We start from the raw sequence: 12,373 nt of genomic DNA on the forward strand, positions 1-12,373 counted from the left end.
CAATTTTCTCCTGTGAAACTTAGTCTTCAAAAACCCACTAAAGAGTCAGATAAAAGTCAATGCCAAAGTATGACAATGAGGGTATTCTTTTGCTTTAAACATCATTTTGTTGTTATTGTCATTAGGTGCCATCCAGTCGAATATGACCCATAGCAAATCTATGAACCATCGATTTGAACCCTCTTGTATCATCCTCACACGTCCTGACACACTTTATAACCCATTTCTGCAGTCACTGTTTGAATCTACCTGGTTGAGGATCTTCCTGTCCTTCGCTGACCATCTGCCTTTCCAAGCATTATGTCCCTCTCAAAGGTCTAGCCTCTTCTAGCAACGCGCCTAGAGTATGTGAGACAAAGCTTTATCATCTTTGCCTCCAAGGAGCACACTTCCTGCATTTCCTTCAAGGCATAATTGTGTGTTCTTTTAGAAGTTTACGAATATTCAGCACTGTTCTCCAATACCACAGCTCAAAGCCATCAATTCTTCTTCAGTTACCCATATTCATTGTCCAGCTCTCAGACGCATACCAAGTGATTAGAAAGACCATGGCCTGAATTGGATGACACTTAGTCCGCAATAATTTGCAGAGGACCTTGATTGAATACTTTCCCAGTACAATACAACTGCTAATATCCTGACTTCTGGTACCAAGTGGGTTGATTGTGGATCCAAGTAAGATGAAGTTGTTTATTGTTTAAGTCTTTTCTCCATCTATCATGATGTTTCTTATCGGTCCAGTGGTAAGAATTTTTTTTTGTTTTCTTGACAGGGATGAGTTCATAGTGAGGTTGTATTGTTTGGTCTTCTGCAGCAAATACTTCAAGTCCTCTTCACTTTCAGCAAGCAAAATTGTTTCACCTGCATAATGGAAGTTGTTGATGAGTCTTCCTCAGTCCTTGATGTCAAATTCTTCTTCACTGATTCCAGCTTCTCACATAATTTGCTCAGCACACAGACTGAATATGTATGGAAAGTGAATATCACTTTCACACACTCTCTTCTTAATTTTAAACCATATAGTGTTTCGGTGTTCTGTTTGCACAACAGCGTAGCTCAACAGGTCCAGATAAAGGTTTTCACGAGCAGGATCAAGTGCTCTGAGATTCCCCTTCTTCTCAATGTTAGCCATAAATTTTAATGATTCACTCAGTCACACACATTTGCCTAGTCAATAAAGCACAAATAACATTCTTCTGGTATTCTTTGCTTTCAGCCAGCATCCATCTGATATTGGTAATGATTGCCACATCCTCTTCTAAATCCTACTTGAACTTCTGGCAGTTCCCTATCTATTAACTTCTCAAGCCATTTTTTGAATGTTCTTCAGCAATATTTTGCTTGCATGGGATAATAATAATGTATTATGATAGATACCGCAATCTGTTGAATCACTGTCCTTGGAAACAGGAATAAATACGGACCTCTTCCAATCCATTGGGCAGACACCTGTCCTCCAAATTTCCTGGCATAGACTGGTGAGCACATTCAGGTCTGTATTTGTTAGTTGAAACAAGTTAATTGGTATCTCATCAATTCTTGGGTCCTTATTTTTTGCTAATGACTTCAGTGCAGCTTCAACTTCCTCCTTAATTATCGTTTGGCTTCTGCTCATAAGGTACTTCCTGAAATGTTTCAGTATCAATCAGTTCTTTTTGGTATAGTGACTCTGTATTCTCTCCAGCTTCTTTTGATGCATTCTGGATCATTCAACATATTCCAGATAGCATCTTCCAATATTGTACTCAAAGCTTAAATTTGTTTTACATTTTCTCAGATTAAGAAATGCAGAATGAGTTCTTCCCTTTTTATTCTCCAAGTTTCAGCTCTTTGCACATTCCATTATAATACTTAGCTTTGTCTTCTCAAGCTGCCCTTTGAAATTTTCTGTTCAGTACTTTTACTTCGGCATGTTTTCCCTTTGTTTTTATTCTGATGCTTTAATGAAATTTTCAGAGTCCCTTCTGACATTTGTTTTGGTTTTTTCTTTCTCCTCTGTTTTTGTAATGACCTTTGGCTTTCTTAATGGATGATATCCTTGTAGTCATCTTACAACTCACATGGTCTTTGATTATTGGTGTTCAATGCTTTAAATGTATTCTTAAGATAATTTTGAAATTAAGGTTGAATAGATTCATGATCCTATTTTGATTCTTGAAAACTTGTATTAATTTTATTTAGCCTCAATTTGAACTTGCTCATGAGTAATTGATGGCCTGACCAATAGTCCACATCTGGCCTTGATTTGATTAGCAGTTGTTTGAGGAGCTGACAGCCTCTTATTTAAAGTAATTGGAGTTCAGAAATAGGTCTTTTTTAAAAAATTTTATTAACAGTCAGTTGGAAGCTGGGAGCCTCTTGTTAAAACAAGCAGGGCCTGGTAGGTGGGTCTTTGTGATTATAGTAGGTTAGGCCCTCAGACCTGTGACCCTTAGGCCAGATGTGAAGCCTGATTTGCTATTAGAGATACTATTGTAATAATAAGCTTGTTGTATTTGAGGAATGCACTATTCTAATTAGTACAGCACTTCTGTCAGTTTGCTGTAGTCAGTTTATTTGTGGATTAATATTATGCTGAAAGCTATTTCACCAATGTGTCAAATGGCACATGGGTTACCCATGGTGAACAAGTTTTAATAGAGTTACCAGATCAAGATAGACTAGAAAGTAAGATTGACCATCCACTTCTTAAATAACAAGGCTCTTAAAAACCTTTGACTAATAAAGGAACACTGATAGTTAAAGTATTAGAGGAAGATACCAGATTGGAACTCAGTAAAAATGAGGAAAAGTAGTAGCAAACATGAATGTTGGAATACCAGAAATTGTGAAAAACACAATGGACTATATGAAAATTAACATTTTAAGCACTAATAAGATGAATCAATTAGCTTTGACCACTTTGAATCAGATAATCACATTATATTATCCTGGGAATTAAAAACAGAAAAAGAATGGTGGCGTGTTAATAGTAAAAATGTCAATTTTAAGTTCTATCCTAAAGTACGATGCTGTGAGTGATCGGATATTATCTCCACACATACATAGAAGACCTGTTAATATGACTATTATTACTCAAATATTCACTTCCACAGGTAAAGCCAAAGAGCAGGAAATGAATTTTCCCCCCTAAACCTTGTAATCAAAATTGATCAAACATGCAATCAAGATATGTTAATAATAACTGATGACTGGAATGCAAAGTCTGGAAACAATGACAAATGGCTTGTAGTCAGTAAGTATAGACTTGGAGACAGGAATGAGACTGACATGGAATGATTGAATTTTGTAGTTTCATTGATGTATTCATTGAGTATACCTTTTTGTAAAAAACCCACAAATGACCATTTTACACAGGGGCATCACCTAATAGACTGTACAGGAATCAGATTGACTATCTCTGTGGGAGGAATCAATGGAGACGCTAAATATCAGCTGTCAGAAGTAGGCCAGGAGTAGACTGTGGATCAAGAAGAAATATCATTTTAGTGATATGAAATATTAACATAGCTTTCAAATATGGCTAACCTATATTCAGAAGAAGTCTGTATCCTGAAATTAGAGAAATCTGAAATATATTGAGCCTACAATTATTTGGTCTACCTGAATTTTCATTTTTTTAAATATATGTGGTATCAAAGGCTTACTGTTCCAAATGTCTTTCCTAATTATTGATTAACTTTTATTTTGTGATTAAGTATGTATTGTATTAAATAGATACAGGATACAGGTCGTAACTATCAATAAAAAGTTAATAAATAGCTAGGAAATCCATTTCCCACTCTTTAGAGATACTCTCTTGGGACATAGCATCCAGCAACATCATAACCGACTGTCTATAAGATTTTGGCCCCATTGCTCACTAGTCTCTATGACACTGCCCTGCACCACCCACAGTCATGCAAATCATTTCTCTGAGTTTGAACATCCCAGCAAACCACAGATCCAAGGATATAGAAGAGTTGGGGAAATGAACGAAGTACAGTTGTCAGAAATCATGGAGTATAGTACAGCACACAAGCATGTGGGATATTGTTGGCTTACCCATCTTAGTAACTGGTTGTGGTTGTTGTTGTGTACTGTGGAGTTGGAACAGACTCATAGCTAACCCTCCAATGGGTTTTCGGAGACAGTAAATTGCACAGAAATAGATCGTATGTCCTTCTTTTGATGTTATCCTATATGAGTCTAATGTTTTCTTCATATTCCCTTTGTCTTCTCTGCCTCCCTACCCTGTCCCTCGCATGTTCTCATGTCGATTTTGTCTTCCAGCTCAGAGACTCTCTGTTCCATCTTTACTATTCTGGATTTTTGGTCCATCTAGCATTTCAGAAATATATGCCATTTTGGTCTTGATATTCTGTATTGTGTTTTCATGAATTTCTGTTATTTTGAGTACTGTATTAGCTGTACTCTCTCTCTCTTGTGATGATTTTTTTAAGTAACTCTTTATTTATAGCTTCAATTCTTTCTTCCACATTTTGCAATTTCTTTTGTTCATTTTCCTCTGCAAGGACCTATTTCTTCTGGTTCTCTGTCTATAAGTATTCACTTTATTTATGGCTTCCATTCTTCCATTATTTGCACCTTCTTTTTTTAGCTGTTCATATGACTCCATACCAATATATTTCTTCTGCCTCTCTGTTCATTGCATCTACAATACATTCTGGTGGTTTTATGGGTTTGTTTTAGGAGTTGGTGTATTTAGGGTTGGTTTGTTTGTTTCCTTCCTCTCACCCCAGAGTGTTCGAAACTGCCTGCTCTTTTCTGGACATTATGTGAAGTTTTTTGCTATGTGTTAGGCTGTTTCTATTGTATCTATGTACTTTGTTGAAATTTATACATATTTATACTATTATTGATTAGTTGCTGATTTAAAGTGTTTCATTTATGGGCAGGGTAATTCGACATACCAGGAGTCCTTGCTGGTCCTGTGCAGTGGGAAAGCTAAGTTTTTCAACTTCTCTGTGGACTACAGAGCAGACTCATGGGAATCTCATCTGAGTGCTTCCTACTTTTTCTAAAGATTGTAATTGTTATTGATGGTTTACAGCACTACTAGAGACCAGTTTCCTGTTGGTTACTACACTCTTTCTTTTGGGGTGGGTCAAAGGGGAAAAGATCCATACCTCTATGCAGCATCCCTGATACGTCTTGTTTGTAGCCTGATGGAATCTCTCCTGCCTACATCTGCTTTTTCTAGAGATTGTAATTATCCTTGGTGTTGTTGCTGCACTCTCTTGTTGCTACTTCTTTCTTTCTTGATGATGGAAAGACTTCCACCTTCATAAGTTGTTTAGAATCTCTTTATTCTTTCTTTTCTCAAAATTAATTCCCCACACATTTTTCAATTATTTTTATGTTACATAAAAGAGGATTGTTTGTGAAAGAGTCTTAATGTCTATAGTTTTCTGATAAACTTAGGTCTAATTATCAGATAATGAAAAATGATTCCTTTGTACATGCAAATATATTTTCATGAAAATGAATACTTTGTATAATATTAATATTAGAAATTTTAAACTGTATATTTATTTAGTTGTTTGTAGATATCTAGAATTTCTCTAATAATTCTAAGCTTAAATAGCAATAATGCTAATTAATAAAAATGCTAACTAGTTAGAAATTCTAAGCTTAATTGTTGTTGCTAGATGCTGTCAGGTTGAGTATGATTTATAATGACGCTGTTGTTGCTGTTGTGTACGTTAGGGTTGGAACCGACCCGTAGTTGATCCTCCAATGAGTTTTCAGTGGCAGTTAATGGCAAAGGAGGAGGTTATCCATTTGTCTCTGGGAGAGCGGCTGGACCCCCAGTCCTTTGGGATCACAGTCTAGCTTCTCACCACTAAGCCGTCAGAAAGCCATATAGTTACCCTAAGAACAACAAATCTGAACTCTATCCTATCTTGTACTATCCTCACAAACTCTGACACAATTGAGCCCCTTGTCTCAGTCACTGTGTCAATCCATCTGGCTGAGGGTCTTCTTCTCTTTTGCCCTCCCTCCACCTTTCAAAACATGATGTCCCTCTCCAATGAATAAAATCTCTTAGTAGCATTCCCTCAGTATGTGAGATGAAATTTCATCATTGTTGCCTTCAAGAAGTGCTCTGGCTACACCTTCTTCAAACATATTTGTATGCTCTTTTGGCAGTTCATGAGATAGTCAGTAGCCTTCTCTAACACCATAGTTCAAAGACATAAATTTTCCTGTCATCCATATTCATTGTCCAGCTCTCAGGAGCATAGGAAATAGTTGAAAAGACCATGGCCTGAATGAAGCAAAGTTTAGCCCTTAAAGAAATCATTGTTCCTCAATAATTTGGAGAGGTACTGAATTGAATACTTTCCCCTGTGCAGTATGCCTCCTAATTTCCTGGTACCAAGTATATTGATTGTGGATCCAAATAAGACAACGTCATTGACCATTTGTGTCTTTTCTTTGTCATGATGTTACCTATAGGTCCACTTGACCTTGGGATGCAATCCATATTGATAAGACTAACTAGATAACAATTTTTTTTAAGAATAAAAAGAGTAAGGGAACCCAACATGGTCTACAATTAAGAACGAAATGCTTTAGGGTTTTATTCTTTCTCCATACCTGTTCAGTCTATATGTTGAGCAAATTATTCAACAAGTTGGACCCTTTGAAGAGCAATGTGACATAAGCATCAGAGGAAGGCTCATCAATAATATGCATTATGCAGATGATAAAACCTTGCTTACTGGAAGTAAGGAGAACTTGAAGGACTTGTTGAAGATAATCAAATAATCCAGCCTTTAATGGATTGTATCTCAATGTCTCAAAAACAAAGATTCTTACTACTGGACCAATAAGCAACATCTCACCATTGGAGAAAAGATTGAAACTGTCAACAATTTTATCTTACGTGGATGCACAATTAACACCCTTGGCATCAGCAATAAGGAAATTGGGAGAACATATTGCACTGGAAAAGCCTGCAGTTTCGGAACTTTCTAAATCATTGAGGAGTAATGATTTCACTTTGAGACTTAGGTGAGTCTGATTCAGGCAATGATTTTTCTAATCACTTGCTACGCATTTAAGAAGTGGGTAATGAATAAAGATGACAGAAGAAGAATTGATGTTTTTGAGGTGTGGTGTTGGAGAAAAGCTCTGAATGAGTTTGAGTTTTAGCTTATAATATAAATAATTTTAAAATACCTTAAACTATTTTAAGAGTTTATGTGTACCAAAAATATATTATAGTCTGTGCTAATACATTGAATTAGAAAGCCATAGGACAAGTAAACATGCCAACTATTCCATTCTCTTTATGGTAAGTATACAAGGGGTCCTGGTAGTAGAGAAATTAAAATAGTCAGTTGCTAACCAACTTTTCAGCAATTCAAAGTCAGTGTCCATACAACAGGAAAAAGATAAAGCAGTCTGTTTTTCTGAAGAATTATTGTTAAGTGCCATTGAGTTGAATGTCATTCGTAGTAGTGACCTTATATACAATAGATTTGAACTCTGTCCTATCCTGTACATCCTTATCATCCCAGACACATTTGAGCCCATTGTGACTCTATCAATCATTGAGCATCTTCCTTTCTTTCACTGACCTTCCACCTTTCTAAAAATTATCTCCCTCTCCAAGGGAATACTCCTCCTAACAACATGCCTAAAGTATCTAAGACTAAGCTTAACCACTTTTGCCTCCAAGGAGAGCTCTGACTGCTCTTTCTCCAAGACATATATGTTTGTTTATTGGCAGTCCACAGGGCATACAGTATGCTTCTCCAACACCACTACTAAAAGATATTGATTTTCCTTCTGTTTGCAGTTTTGAGGTAAAAATCACAACTTTTATAAAGCAGAATTTAAGGAAAACCTCATATACCACAGCTTGATAAGTAGAGTGGCCTTAAAATAAAGCCTAGTGTCTGACAGCAGCAGCAGTTAGTTATTCAAGAGAACATAGCAACATAGCAGTGGTGAAATAAAACCAGCATCGCAAAAAGTAAACGGAGGCCTAAGCTACCATATCAAGGGTTGTGGACGTTAGTGGGGAGAGGAGTGCTGCCCAGAGCTAGGTATGTGAGGAATCTAAAGGAGAAGAGCAGAAGAAAGTGAATACTGGCAGAGCAGACCTCGGGGATGGAATCAAATCACAAGAGCCAAAGGGGAGGGAAGCCAACACCAAATCTGTTACTTTTATAAAGGCTGAGTGTCTTTCATTTACTTCTCTGGGTAAAAATGCTTGTCTGACAGATATTATTCTAAAACTGAGCATTCAAATTGAGATAGAATATGGAGAATTGGCCATCCACTTCCAAAACAACAGGCCTTTGAAAATATTATGCACAATAAAGCACCTTTAGATTAAACTAGCAGATATGGCACCCAGGGCTGAGCCTATACATTAGGAAATACAAAGGAGGAGGAACAGTTGTAGGCAAACAGTAGTGACTGGAATTTAAAATGTGAGATACGTAAATGTAGCAAAATTGGAGATTGTTAAGGAAGAAATGGAGCAAACAATATCAACATACTAGGCGTAGGTGAAATGAGATGGACTGGAATGGGATATTTTGAATCAGATAATCAAATGATCTACTACACCAGAAATGAAAAGGTGAGGAAAACATGGTAACATTCATCATTAAAAAGACCATTTTCAGATCCATCTGGAAATACAATGTGGTGAGTGACAAAATAATGTCCATTTGCGTACAAAAAGATCTGTTAATAACACTATAATTCAAATATATGCACCAACAACCAGAGTCTCAGAGGAAACAGATTATTTCTACCAATTTTTGCAATTTTAATTCACTTGAACATGCAACCAAGAATCAATAATAAGTGAGTAATGGAAGGCAAAAGTTGGGGAAAGATCAATGGTCCGAAAACATGGGATTGGTGATAGGAATGAAGCTGGAGAGAAAGTGATAGAATTTCATACAATGAATGAATTATTCACTGCAAATACCTTTCATAAGAAATGCAAGTGATAACTATATAAATTGACCTCAAATGATGGTCGGCACAGGAATTAGACTGATTAAATTTTTAGGAAAAAAAATCATTGGAGAAGCTTAATATCAGCTGTGAAAACTAGGCCATTTACTGACTGTGGAACAGACAAACTACTCATATGCAAGCTCAAATTGAAGCTAAAGAAAATTAAAACAAATCCACAAGAATCCAAATTTGACCTTGACTTTATCCTATGTTAATTTTAAAACTATCTCAGGAACATATGTGGGACTTGGAACACTAATATATGAATACCAGATGAGCTATGGAAGGATATAAAGATTATCACTCACGAAGAATGAAAAGGTGATTGATTAGAAAGAGAAAGGAGGAAGAAAACACTGAGAAGGCTGTGGAAGAGACTCTGTATATTGGACTAGAGTGCAAAGAAACTAAAGCATAGGGAAGAAGTCAAGAAGTTAAGGAACTGAACATAAGATTTCAAAGGGCAGCAAGAGAAGACAAAGCAAAGTGTAAAGAATTGTGCAAAGAGTTGGAATTGGAAAATCAAAGGCTGAAGGAACTGAAAAACAAATTCAAGTTTCGAGTTGCAATAAATAAGGATAATACTAGGCCAAATGGCAGCACCATGATAGAGGGTGAAGTGATTGATATTGTTAACAGCTTCAGTATACTTTACTCCATAAACAACACTCTTGGTACAAGCAGCCAAGAAGTCAAAAGAATAATTGCATTGGGAAAGTCTGCTCTCAGAGACCTCTGTAGAGTACTAAAAAGCAACAATGTCAGTCCGGAGACTAAGGTGTACCTGAACTGTGTCTTGGTCTTCACAATTACTTGCCATGCATCAGAAAGCTGGACAATGAGTAGGAGTATAGAAGGAGAATTGATATCTTTGGGCTGTGGTGCTGGAGAAGAGTATTAAATATACCATGGTCTGCTAGGAGAACAAAGAGGCTCATCCTGGAGAAGGAAACTAGGCTACTCCTTGGAAGCAAGGGTTATGGAAGTCCATCTGACAAACTTTGGGCATGGTGTAAGAAAGGAGAGGGACATCAGGCTTTGAAAAGTGAAGGGACAGGACAAGAAAGGAAGAGCCTAGATGAGATGAATTGACTCAGTGACTAGAGTAATGCAGGTAGTTGTGTAAATGACAATAAGGTTGACTCAGGATAGAGCAGAATTCAGAGCTGTTGTACATAGGGTTGCTATTAGTCACAGTGAATCAATGACACACAACATCAACAACAATGGATATAATATTGAACGATTCAGGAAGCATCAAAAGGAGATGGAGGGAATACACAAAGTCACTATTCCAAAATGAATTGGCTGACACAGAGGAATATCATGGAACAACTTATAACCAAGAGTCAGTGATGATGGAGGAAGTTCAACTTGCTCTAAAGGAATTGGCAAAAAACCAAAATTCCAAGAATTGATGGAATACCAATTATATATTTAAAGAAATTGATGCTGCCCTGAAAGTACTCATCAGGCTGTGCCAAGAAATCTAGATGACATACACCTGTTCAACTAACTGGAAGAAATCCATATTTATTCTCATTCCAAAAAAGAAGGTGGTAGAGTGTGAAAATTATCAAGCAATATTTCTTGGAGAAGGAAAGGATTCTAAGGATGGAAGGTCAGCAAAAGAGAGGAAGACCCTCTACCAGGGGGATTGACACGGTGACTGCTGCAATGGGCTCTTGTGTGTCAGGAAGTGTGAGGATGGCACAGGATAGAACAGGGTTCAGATTGTTTGTTCATAGGCCTGCTATGTGTCATACTTGACTCAATGGCACCTAACAACAACAACAACATCACAAATAGCACATCAAGCAAAATTCTGCTGAAGATTCTCCAAAAATAAAAGGAACAGTATATAAACAAAGAATGTCCAGAAACACAAGTTAGATTTAAAAAAGGCTGTGGCACTAGGGACATCATCACCAATATCAGATGGATCTTAGCCAAAAACAGAGATTACCAGAGGAACATAAATCTGTGTTTCATTTACTATGCAAAAATGACTATGTGAATCACAACAAATCATGACTAACCTTGAGAATGATGGGAGCCAAAAATATTTGATTGAGCTCATGTGAAGAAAGCCTATGCTTGGACCGGGAAGTAATCATCAGAAGAGAGCAAGGAAACTCTACATAGCTCAAAATCAGGAAAGGAGTATGTCAGAGATGCATCCTTTCCCCTTATCTTTTCAATCTATATGTGAAATATATCATCCAGGAGGCTAGACTTTATGAGGAGGAATGTGGCATCAGGATTGGAGGAAGACTCATCAACAACCTATGTTATTCAGGTGACACAACTTTGCTTGCTGAAACTGAGGAGGCCTTGAAGTGTTTGCTGAAGAAGGTCAAGGACTTTAGTCTTCAGTATGGATCGAAGTCCAACAGCAAGAAGACAAATATTCTCATCACTAGGATTCTTGACAGCACCATAATAAATGGAGGAGACAGATTTTTAATAATTTCAGCTTTTTTGGTTCCACAATCAACATTCTTGGTATCACCAGGCAGAAAATCAAAAGACAAATTTCGTTAGGAAAGTCTACTGCTAGAAACCCCTCCAGAGTGCTAAAGATCAACAATGTCAATCTGTAGACTAGAGTGTCTAATCCAGGCCATGGTCTTCTCAGTTATTTACTATGTATCAGAGAACTGGACCATGACCAAAAGTGACAGAAAAACTTGAGTTTCAATGTTGGAGGAATGTATTGAATATACAATGGACTGCCAAGAGACAAACAGCTCTCTTTTGGAGAGAGTAAAACTAAGTTGTTCCTAGGAGGCAAGGATTTTGAAGCTCCATCTCACATATTTTGGGTATTTTACCAGAAGGGACCAGTCCTTGGAGAAGGACAGTCTGGTTGGAAGGGTGGAGGGATGGCACAGGAAAAGAAGATCCTGAAGGAGACACAGTAACAAGTATCATGGGGGTAGGTGTATAAGAGACAGTGCGGCTGGCTCAGGATAGGCAGGATTCAGAGCTATTGTGTGTAGGATTGCCATGAGTATTAGTTGACTTGAGGCACAGAACAATAATATCTGAGACGGAAATCTAGTGGCCTGGTGGTAAAAACTTACGCTCTAATCCCAAAGTCAGTTGGTTCAAATACACCAAGTTAGAAAGATGGACAATCTCCTGCCATGTTTACAAAGCGCTCTTAAAATCTGCTGCAAGTCACAAATGCAATGCTTCTGACTTGATATTAGACAACAACAACAATTTGATAGTGTAAATATTTTATACAAAAAATTGAAGTAAACTAATTTAATAATAAACTGGTTCCTTCAAATTTTTACACAGTACAATCAGAAACATATTTCGAAGTGTCAATATTGAAGAGAATCTATTTGAGAAACATTATATTTATATATAT

The sequence above is a fragment of the Elephantulus edwardii genome, unplaced genomic scaffold (assembly GCF_000299155.1).
Source record: "Elephantulus edwardii isolate Elephantulus edwardi_28Jun2011 unplaced genomic scaffold, EleEdw1.0 scaffold00053, whole genome shotgun sequence".
NCBI lineage: Eukaryota > Metazoa > Chordata > Mammalia > Macroscelidea > Macroscelididae > Elephantulus > Elephantulus edwardii.